Source organism: Uloborus diversus, chromosome 7 (genome assembly GCF_026930045.1).
Source record: "Uloborus diversus isolate 005 chromosome 7, Udiv.v.3.1, whole genome shotgun sequence".
Classification (NCBI taxonomy): domain Eukaryota; kingdom Metazoa; phylum Arthropoda; class Arachnida; order Araneae; family Uloboridae; genus Uloborus; species Uloborus diversus.
The window spans coordinates 94,751,333-94,761,439 of NC_072737.1; positions in this window are offsets into that span (position 1 = coordinate 94,751,333).

The window sequence follows — 10,107 nt, forward strand, 5'->3', positions numbered from 1 at the left end:
TTTTTATTCTTTGGATTTCATATGCTCTAGTAATACATATTATAGTCAAAATAAAGTTTTGTGTGGCTATGTCAAATTTTGTGCGTGAAATTATTTGGACTTTTACTTATTAACTATCAGCTCTAGATTATTATTGTATTAACCACGTACATGTATAAAAACATAACGTTTAGGGGGGGGGGGGGGTAGGCGTGACTTCATGTCAATGTTCAAAGGAGGGCGCAGAGCCAAAAATATGGAGAACCCCTGATGTGAAGTATATTACGTATCAGAAAATAACTTCTTTTATGTAAAGATTCTTCCCATTTAAAAATTTTCTGTTTTGAATAAATATTGAGTGTATCTAAAAACTGCGTCTTAAATTAAAACGCCATAACTGCATGGCAACATAAAAACATAGAGCAAAATGTAGCTAATGCATTTATTCTTTACTTGAAAAAACCCTTAAAATGCAAGAAAAAGTTCAGTTCTTATTTGAGAGCGAACTTTTTCAACAAAAAATTTTTTTAGAAGGGATAGGGACGGGAGATCACTTTTTTGTAATGAAACTCGCATTTCGTTTTAGCAAAGGACGACAAAAACAATAGAAAACGAATATCCGAAAAAGAAGATTCAAATTCACGGGGTGCGTGTTTTAATGAAGTTCAATCAAAGCTGCGTAGCAACATCGCAGAAGAATGCAAGGAACGCTCCAGAAGCCTTAATGCGACAAACGGTATTCCACAAGTCGAGATTTGAACTTCCAGCAATTGACTACTTTGGTTGTCATGGCGGGCGAAAAGAATGCATTCGCATTGCGATTTTTTTTTTTTTTTTTTTTTTTGCTCTACTGTAGATTAAACCCGCCGTTCATTTACAGTTAAAAAATAAAAAACAACGAAAAGACTGAATAATTTCCACAAAGCATTTGCGCTTTGACTTAAATAAACGTTGCATCAAAAAAAGTAATTTGTTTTCGTACGTTCTGATGTTTTACTTAGGTTCTGCTGTTCTGACACATTTCTCTTTGTGGCAATTCCCTTATTATACGATACTAGAAAATCGCCCGTCATGGTATGACGGGTGAAAATTGTTTCTACATTTGCACGAAGCCATTGCTTGTTTGGTGATATTTCGATCGTTGAAATTTTCACTTTAACACCAGTGTATTAACCCTAAACTCTAGTCGATTCGCAACTCCAATTAACTACAGGGGGCATTGCAACCACTGTCTAATGGCGGATGAAAAAGGTAAAACAAACAAATGCCGTAGTTTATAACTTGCTTTGACGTTTCGAGAACGATAATAATTTTTCATCGTGTTTGTGGGAAGCTTTCATTTTTATTCTTCTAAAATTACATTACACAATAAACTGTCAGAAGCCTGTAATTTACACCAAAGAAAACACGTGAAATGGAATGTTTTACCATTTTCTTTAGTATTATTAACCACCGCAAGGTAGCGTATTCGAACTCTGGAGTTGAGAATAGCGTTCATTGTTTTGGTTTCTTTGTTTTCCTGAAATGACTGTTTTACCAGTAAAACAGTTAAGTGACCGACCGGACCGAGTTCAGCCTTTTCACAATAAAGCCTTTCCCTGAATGTTAAACATTTCCAAAACATGCTATCAAATTATCAGGTCGTGGCACGAGTTTCAATGTTCAAACACGCGGGTTACTCGATTATCGGCTATTATATATATGGGAATTATATTTTAGTTACAGTAAAAAATAACACTAAATGTCCGTGCTCTTTGTTTCACTTTCGGTTACACTGTGTTTAACTAACTTATGAAAACGATGTCAAAATAATAATGTATGGCGTCATGCAATAAAAAAGAAGTTAATGCAATAAAACGGCGTCCACACACAACGAATTCATCAGAAAAAGAATTTAAATTTTTAACCTCAGTAAAAAAAGAACCAATTTCCAATCGAAAAATACTAAATCGTGAAAATAATGTCTCAATGTTAATTATCAATTTTCCAGCGTGGTTGGCAAAATAACATCAACCACGTCAATTAATTGACATAATTGACGTCATAATTTTAAATTCAAATTCAAACTATTGGGTGAGAATAAACAGAAAATGTTAATCAACTAGTTACGTTTTAAAGAGAAAAAACTGGGAAAAAATTTTTCTCAGTGCTTGGTAGGAACTAAGTCATTAGTAGCCTTCTTTTTAATAGTGGCCACTTTTTTTACTTGAAGTGCTAAGCGACATTTAAAAAAAAAATATTGAATTATATATTATTTATTTTATTGAAGTTAATAATTCTAAATACTTTAACAAATGTAAATGCATATCTTTTACTAATAATAAAGCTGAACGTCTCTCTGTCTGGATGTCCGGAGGATGTCTGGATCTCTGTGACGCGCATAGCGCCTAGACCGTTCGGCCAATTTTCATGAAATTTGGCACAAAGTTAGTTTGTAGCATAAGGGTGTGCACCTCTAAGCGAATTTTTGAAAATTCGATGTTTTTTTTTCTATTCCAATTTAAAGAACAAAATTACCATAAGATGAACGAGTAAATTACGAAATTATCATAACGTGGAACCGTAACATGAGCATAAGCCAATTGGCGAGATACGAAACTATCATAACGTGGAACCGTAACATGGGTGCAAGCCAATTGGCGAGAAAATTCACCATACATTATTTGTAAATATACAGGCGAACCAAAAGACCTTTTAATTTTTCTATTACGGGCAAAGCCGTGGGGGTACAACTAGTTTTAACTAAACTAATTCATAAAGGTTGAATGTGAATTTTGGTGGACAAGGTTATATGAATTGTTTTATGTTTTTGCCGCTATGTTTATTGACACATGATTTTCCAATCGCGTTTTTTTTTTTTTTTACATTTATGCTCCTTGTGGCCAGTGGCAACTATGAATTTTACACTTTATCATGATTAACATTGCTTATAAGCTAGAACCATATTCTTTGCCAAAATGAGACTTGAGCTTTCAAGACCGCTGCTCTGTAATTTTAACTTCAAGCAATCTGATTTTTAGAAAAGTAACAGTGTCATTTTTTGACTGTCTCATCTATTTTTCAAAAATACATAATATTCTAATGTATTATTGAAAATAACTGTTCTGTAAAACAGATCTTTCATTTCAACTTTTCACGCATCTACAGCGGAACCATCAATGTTTATCCGTAAAATATTTCTGTTTATTTGAAATTTTATTACATGTACCTTATTTCTCAGCTGAATTTCGTTAAATTACTACTTTTATCCGCAAAATAAAAACGGTGTTTTTTGCGACGATTTTTTTGTTCTAAAGCAAATGTCAAGTGACAATCCTTAAAAAGCCATTACTCCGTAAAAGTTCGTCCAGGATGTGCATTAATAGGAAGTAATCTGTTTAACGTTGTGCATAGTAATTAGATTACTTCTCTAGGTATTCATTTTTCGGTGAATAGATTAATTCAATTTCTCGGAGAATGCGTTTTTAAAAAAATAATGCGTATTCGATATAGATGTTGAGAAGTTTTAGATCTCTAATATGTTTCAAATCTGTTCCATGTTTCGTTAATGAAAAAGAAAAAATATGAAATTACAAAAACAATTTTTTTTTCATCATATATTACATGAATGAATTCATTTATAAGCACATTCCTTAAATTTTATGTAGTATTTTGTAGTTTTTAAATGTAATTTCTGTAAAAGCGCTTTAATATTTCTGAACAGAGCTTCTGAAATGTCTAATGTCATTTTGTCAGTATGTATATGGATCTCAATCAACTATATTATCCTTTCCAGCAAAAAATACTTTTCTGAAAAATAAATTTTAAATAATCACAAATTGAGAATTTTGGCATGTACTGGAATTTGCAATCAATGTGTGTTGATTGTTGTTGAAGCTACGTGAACGTTTCCACAGTGGCCATATGATAGAATCATGGGTTGAGCTGGTTGTGAAATAAAATGGTTTTTTTGTCAGCTGTTTTCAACCTGATTGAAAGGGATTCTTTGCAATCACTTCGTTAAAGAGATAGTGTTGACAAAGTAACAATTTATGAACGAAAAAGCTCGTTGAAAAATCATGGATTAAGCTTGTTTGGATATTAAACGTCTCATTTGTTACTCATATTTTTTTGTAAAATGTAAAAGCGTTTACGGACTCATTAGTTGTATCTAGAGATGGAAAAACCGGACTAAAAATGCACTACCGGTGTTCGGTATTTTTTTAACGTAATACCGGAATACCGATATTGATACCGTTATTAGAAATTTCCCAAAAACATAATGTTTCGTTGCCATATTTTATTATTTTGTGCAAAAAGTGCATTATTTACTTATTGTGAACAAATATAAAATGAAGGGACATATATCATAATAAAAGGTCAATAATAGCAAAGAACATGATGCATCTTTTTTATTGTCACTAAGCCTGGAAGTCATTTTAGTGAAAAATATTCCTGTAGTAAAAATATTCTTTCTGAATTCATGCAAACCGATGTTACTCTTAATAGTACGCGATACGACTCTTGTAGTTGCCTAGAAGTCCTTCATCTTCAAATAATTCGGTCTTAAACTTGAAGGTTTTGAAAAAGTCATTGTTGTGAGTGTAGATGTTTCTTTTGTGTTGTGGGTAGTTTTTTTCATCATTATTATGAATAGCTGAACAGTTACTATAACTAGTGTTCGCCAGTGGTCGAAATTCGACCATATTCATAAATGAATATTTGAGAAAACTTGTATGAATTTAACTATTTCTAACATTTTTATTTATACTCTTATTCATGTTTGCTGCATATCTGGAAGCATACAATTTTTACACAAAATAACAAACAGTAATAATTGATTTCAATTTTGCTTTTTGTCTGTTAATCTCAAAATAAATGGATGAAAGGGGATAATTCGGTAATGGGGTCGTTTCCGAAATTTTAAAGGTATTTTTTTTTCTGAAAGAGCATGCTTAACCCCTTCAGACCTGGTGTCCGGTATACCGGACAACCACTTTAATCAGCTGCTAATTATTTAATAATTGATTTTATTAGTTGATTTCTTTGTAGTTAACTCTTTACACTCCGCTTATTATAATCTGTCAAATAATTTTTCGTTTTGGGATTGACAACACTGACATATAACGATTGTGAGATAGAGAGTGGCTCATTTTTCCAACCATGGATTTTCATCTGAAAAGTGAAGTTTTTTTCCTGATTTTTTAAAAAATATATAGTTTTTAATTAATTGTTTCAAACGCTTATATTATGCTTTATAATTGTTTGTAGAATATTTTATAATGAAGTTTGTTTGGTATTTTATCGTTTTTGTATATGAAATATTGATTTCAAAAATATAAGTCTGGAATATTGGACGTGCCATAACTCTTTTAATTTTTCTCTTACAAACTCAAAATTTTGTCTATAAGATACCCTTTACCATAGTACACTGTGTACCAAATATCAACATTTTTGGTCAAATATTTCACAATTCCGACTGAAGAGGTTAAAAACAAAGGTTTTAACCATTTTTTAAATAATTTGAAAAAAAATTAATATTTTTTAACTATTTTAATTGATGCGCACATTGAAATTCATTTTTTACGCTTCTGCACATGGCATCAAAAGCGATGAAATGCAATTCACTGATGTCATTAGCGCACAACGCAAATTATCATAACCTGGAAACATGGTTGACAGCAAAGCGTAAAAATTTCGCTCGGCTATGGAGTAGCACGCCAAAGTACATCACTTGTAACGTCATAAAGACCACGCTTTATTTCCAAAATCAAAAATTTAAAAAAAAAATGATAAAAACTAACTTTCGGGAAAATAAAAGGTTTTTCTGGCTCCACGTTATTTCTTTTGCTTATTCTATCAATTTCATTGACTAAAAGTAGTACTTTTAACTGAAGAAAACAACCCCATCAAGAATTTAGTGTGGTCGTCAAATTCCTGGCTTGAATAATTTTATTTTGGATACCATGTTGTTTTGTGCTTACCCTATGCAAATAGACATTTTCCTACTCTTTGTTTACGTATGCAAAGGGAAAACATTTTTCGCTCTGGCACTGGAAACAAAAAATTTCACGCCAGTGGATAAAAATCGCCAATCATCCAATTTTAGAATGGAATGAAGCAGCACAAAACTCAGTTTATAACGTAAAACTTCTGCGTGAACAATATTACTTATAAAACTTATACTATTATTGAGTAATTTGCTTTGACATCGTCATTAGAAATATAAATTTCCAAGTATGAAATGAACGAACTCTGCTCGTTGCAACATATAACTGTCCATTCGAAAATAACTGGACGTCGCAGAAAAAGTACAATTTTAAAAAAAAGGTCGTCTTTGAGATTTGATTATGGTTAAAGGCGGTGCATAACTGATGTCACTTCTTTCAACACTTTCGACGCTTTCCCCTTTTTGTCACAAATTTTGCACTTCACCATATTCCCTCTTCCCTTAGTCACATGTCACGCTGTTTTCCATACACGTTCCTATTAAAAAAAGCTTGTTGTCACATTCTACCCATTGTATGCCCCTCTTGTCATGTCTTTCCTCTCCCTTGTCACAAACTGTTACTATTTCGTGAACCCCACCTGGGGGTCCGGGATACAGAAATCGTCAAATTTTGAATTTTTTTTTTTTAAATCATTTAAAACTTACTCTGTTTTTTTTTTCTGCTTAAAAGGAAGTTTGAATCGTGTTTCTATCTTTATTAGAACAAAAGATATAATTCTTTTTGTTGCCCGCACCTAACTAATGTGTATTTAACTTTAAAACTTTAAACGCGTTTTCCTCCATGATGCAATTTTTCCCGATTTCTTGCATTCAAACTCTTATAAGTCAGGAACCAATGAAGATCAAGTAATGAAATTTGGAGCATGTCTTTTTCAAACAGTTTACTTTATTTTTTATTCGGCGATTTTGAAAAAAAAAAACGTTTACTGCAAAAAATATGATTTTTTTTTAAAAAGTATCTTTGAATTTTTCAAAATTTTTCTTCAAATATTTTTTATTTTTTATTGAATCAATATTTTTGAAATCGCGGAATAAAATTAAAGCTTAGATATTTGTGCATACTTTTTTTAAAACAAAATTGAAAATTGATCGACAATATTTTGAGTTATAGCAATTTAAAGCAAACCCATTTTTTTAAAGAAATCAAACTAAATTTAAATAAAAAAATATTTTTTCCATATTTATGTTGTATTTTGCTTATTATTTAGATGGTGATTCAGTGTAAAAAAAAAATCAAAACTCTGAAGTACATAATAAAAAAATTTCAAAATGTGTCCCGGACCCCTTAAAGCGAGACTTCATTCATGGATTCATTTGTGGCAACCATATGTGGCAACATTTCTCTACTCTTTGTTTTCGTATGCAAAGCAAAAACATTTCTCGAGCTGCAATTGGTGCCAAAAATTTGACGCCAATAGATGAAGAGCGCCTGCCAATTTAACAATTATCGAAATCTCCCCGAATGAAATGATCCTGCAAAACTCAGATTATACGTAAAACTTCTGCATGAACAATGCTTCTTTTAATAAGATTAATATTGTTGAGTATTAAGTTGCCTTGACCTCTGCCGTTAGAATTATTAAGTTCCAAACAGTCAAATAAACGAATCCTACTTGCTACGTTAAAAATTGTCCATTCAGAAACACTGGACGTCGCAATAAAAGTGCTATTTTTTTAAAAAAATCGTGTTTCTGATTTGTTTACGGTTTAGGGGAAAACTGACAAATGCACTTTTCAAAATTTTTGACCCCTCTACCCTTTGTCGCAAAGTTTCACACTTCACCATAAACCCTCTTCCCTTTGCCACATGTCATACTGTTTGTCATAGACATTCTGATTAAAAAAAAAAAAAAAGCTTGATGTATTTTTCTCCCCACTGTATATTCCTCTTGTCATTTATTTCCTCCGCCTTGTCTCGAACGGTTACAATTTAATGAACTCCACCTTAAAGAGGGACTTGATTCGTAGTCAGTTCCTTGCAAATATACATTTCTGTACTCCTTTTTTAAGAATGCAAAAGAAAAATATTTCTCACCCTGGCATTGGTGCCAAAACGGATAAAGTTCGCCAATTTCACAATGGAGTCGTTTCCAAAATTTTAAAAGTATTTTTTTCTGAAAGAGCATGCTTAAAAACATAGGATCCAACCATTTTTTAAATAAATTGTTTAAGTTTAATATTTTTAAAAAATTACTTAAATCGGTGCGCTTTTATTATTTACGCTTCTGCCGATGACATCACAAATGATGAAATGCCATTCAGAGTTGCCCTTCACAGAGCAAAATATTTAATTCGCATCTTTACTCACGTGTATTGGCAACGATATGGTTGATAGCAAGCGTAGAGCACAATTTTAATTCGCTTCTTGATTATCATAACGTGGAAACGCAATAGAAAGATGCGCCAAAAAGCATCATTTGTGACGTCATCAAGATCATGCCTTGTTTGAAAGATCGGACATTTTAAAAAACTAATTAAAAAATAAATGTTGGGAAAATGAAAATATTTTCTGGGTCCATGTTATTATTATTATTATTTATTTATTTATTTTTTTGCTCATTCTATGAATTTCAGTGAAAAAAGTACTACTTTTGAATGAAGGAAACAACCCCATTATAGAAGTCGTTCTCAATGAAATGATGCTGCAAAACTCCCTTAATACGTAAAACTTCTGTACAAACAATATTCTTTGTAAAAGTAGGCATGATCTTGCCGTTAAATTAGAATTTCCAATAGTCAAAGGAACGAACTCTACTCACGGCAACATATAATGGGGTCGTTTCTAAAATTTTAAAAATATTTTTTTCCTGAAAGAGCATGCTTAAAAACATAAGATCTAATCATTTTTTAAATAATTTGTTTAAGTTAAATATTTAAAAAGAAATACTTAAATCCGTGTGCTTTTATTGTTCACGCTTCTGACGATGACATCACAAATGATGAAATGCCATTCAATGTTGCCATTCACAGTGCAAAACATTTTATTCGCATCTTCACTCATATGTATTGGCAACGATATGATTGATAGCAAGCGTAGAGCGCAGTTTTAATTCTCTTCTTGATTATCATAACGTGGAAACGTGGTAGAAAGATGCGCCAAAGAGCATCATTTGTGAAGTCATAAAGACCACGCCTTGTTTGAAAAATCTGACATTTTAAAAAATTAATTAAAAAATAACTGTTGGAAAAAGGAAAGTATTTTCTGGGTCCATGTTATTTATTTATTTATTTATTTATTTTTGCTTATTCTATCAATTTCAGTGACAAAAAGTAAAATTTTTGACTGTAACCCCATTGTCCATGCGAAAGCACTGGACGTCGTAATAATACGCCAATTTTATCAAAAGTTTCACCTTGAGATCTGTTTGTGGTGATAGCAAATGCAGGTATTATTGGGAGCTGGAACTGAAAGCCGTCCCTCACTCCGTAAAATGATTTATTTAAAAATTATAATTGCGAAAACATAAACAAAATGAAAGTATTTTAAATGCCCGTAGTTACTCAAAAAGCCTCAATAATAAAAACAAATGTAAGTATTTCATTTCTTTATGCTCAAGCAAGAATTGGCCACACCACAATATTATCCAGCAATTTCTTCACGCTAACTATGTCGCGTGAAAAAGCAAATAAAAATAAATGTTCACTAACTTTTAATTGCTTCTAGCGCATTTTCTAGCCATTTTAGCGGATTGGCATTTTTGAACGGTAAACCGAGTAGAACGTGTTTTATAGTATTTTGTACGAGCTTTCCAACCATACCAAGCTCGAAGCGCTAAAATGTATTTTTCATGTAGAAAGAGCTGTTTAAAAAATCAATTAAAACTTAATGTTTCACGTTTCCAACAATGAGTTTCAACAATGGAAAAAAGATAAAATTAAAATTTTGAGTTTCGCTAACTAAAAACGCTTATAACTTTTTTTCTAGTGGATTTAGGTTATTGGACCTTGGGCGCCCTGACAATTTTTTCGTTAGGAGTGTTTTTTAAAGACCTTTGCAACCATATCAAATTCGAAAAAATTGGACCATCCGTTCTCGTAGAAAGAGCCCTTTAGGACGAAAATGCGTTTTTCATCAATGTCTCCATTAATTAGCGTTCGATTTCAAAAAATTTTATTGATGACACTAAAACTCGGCAATA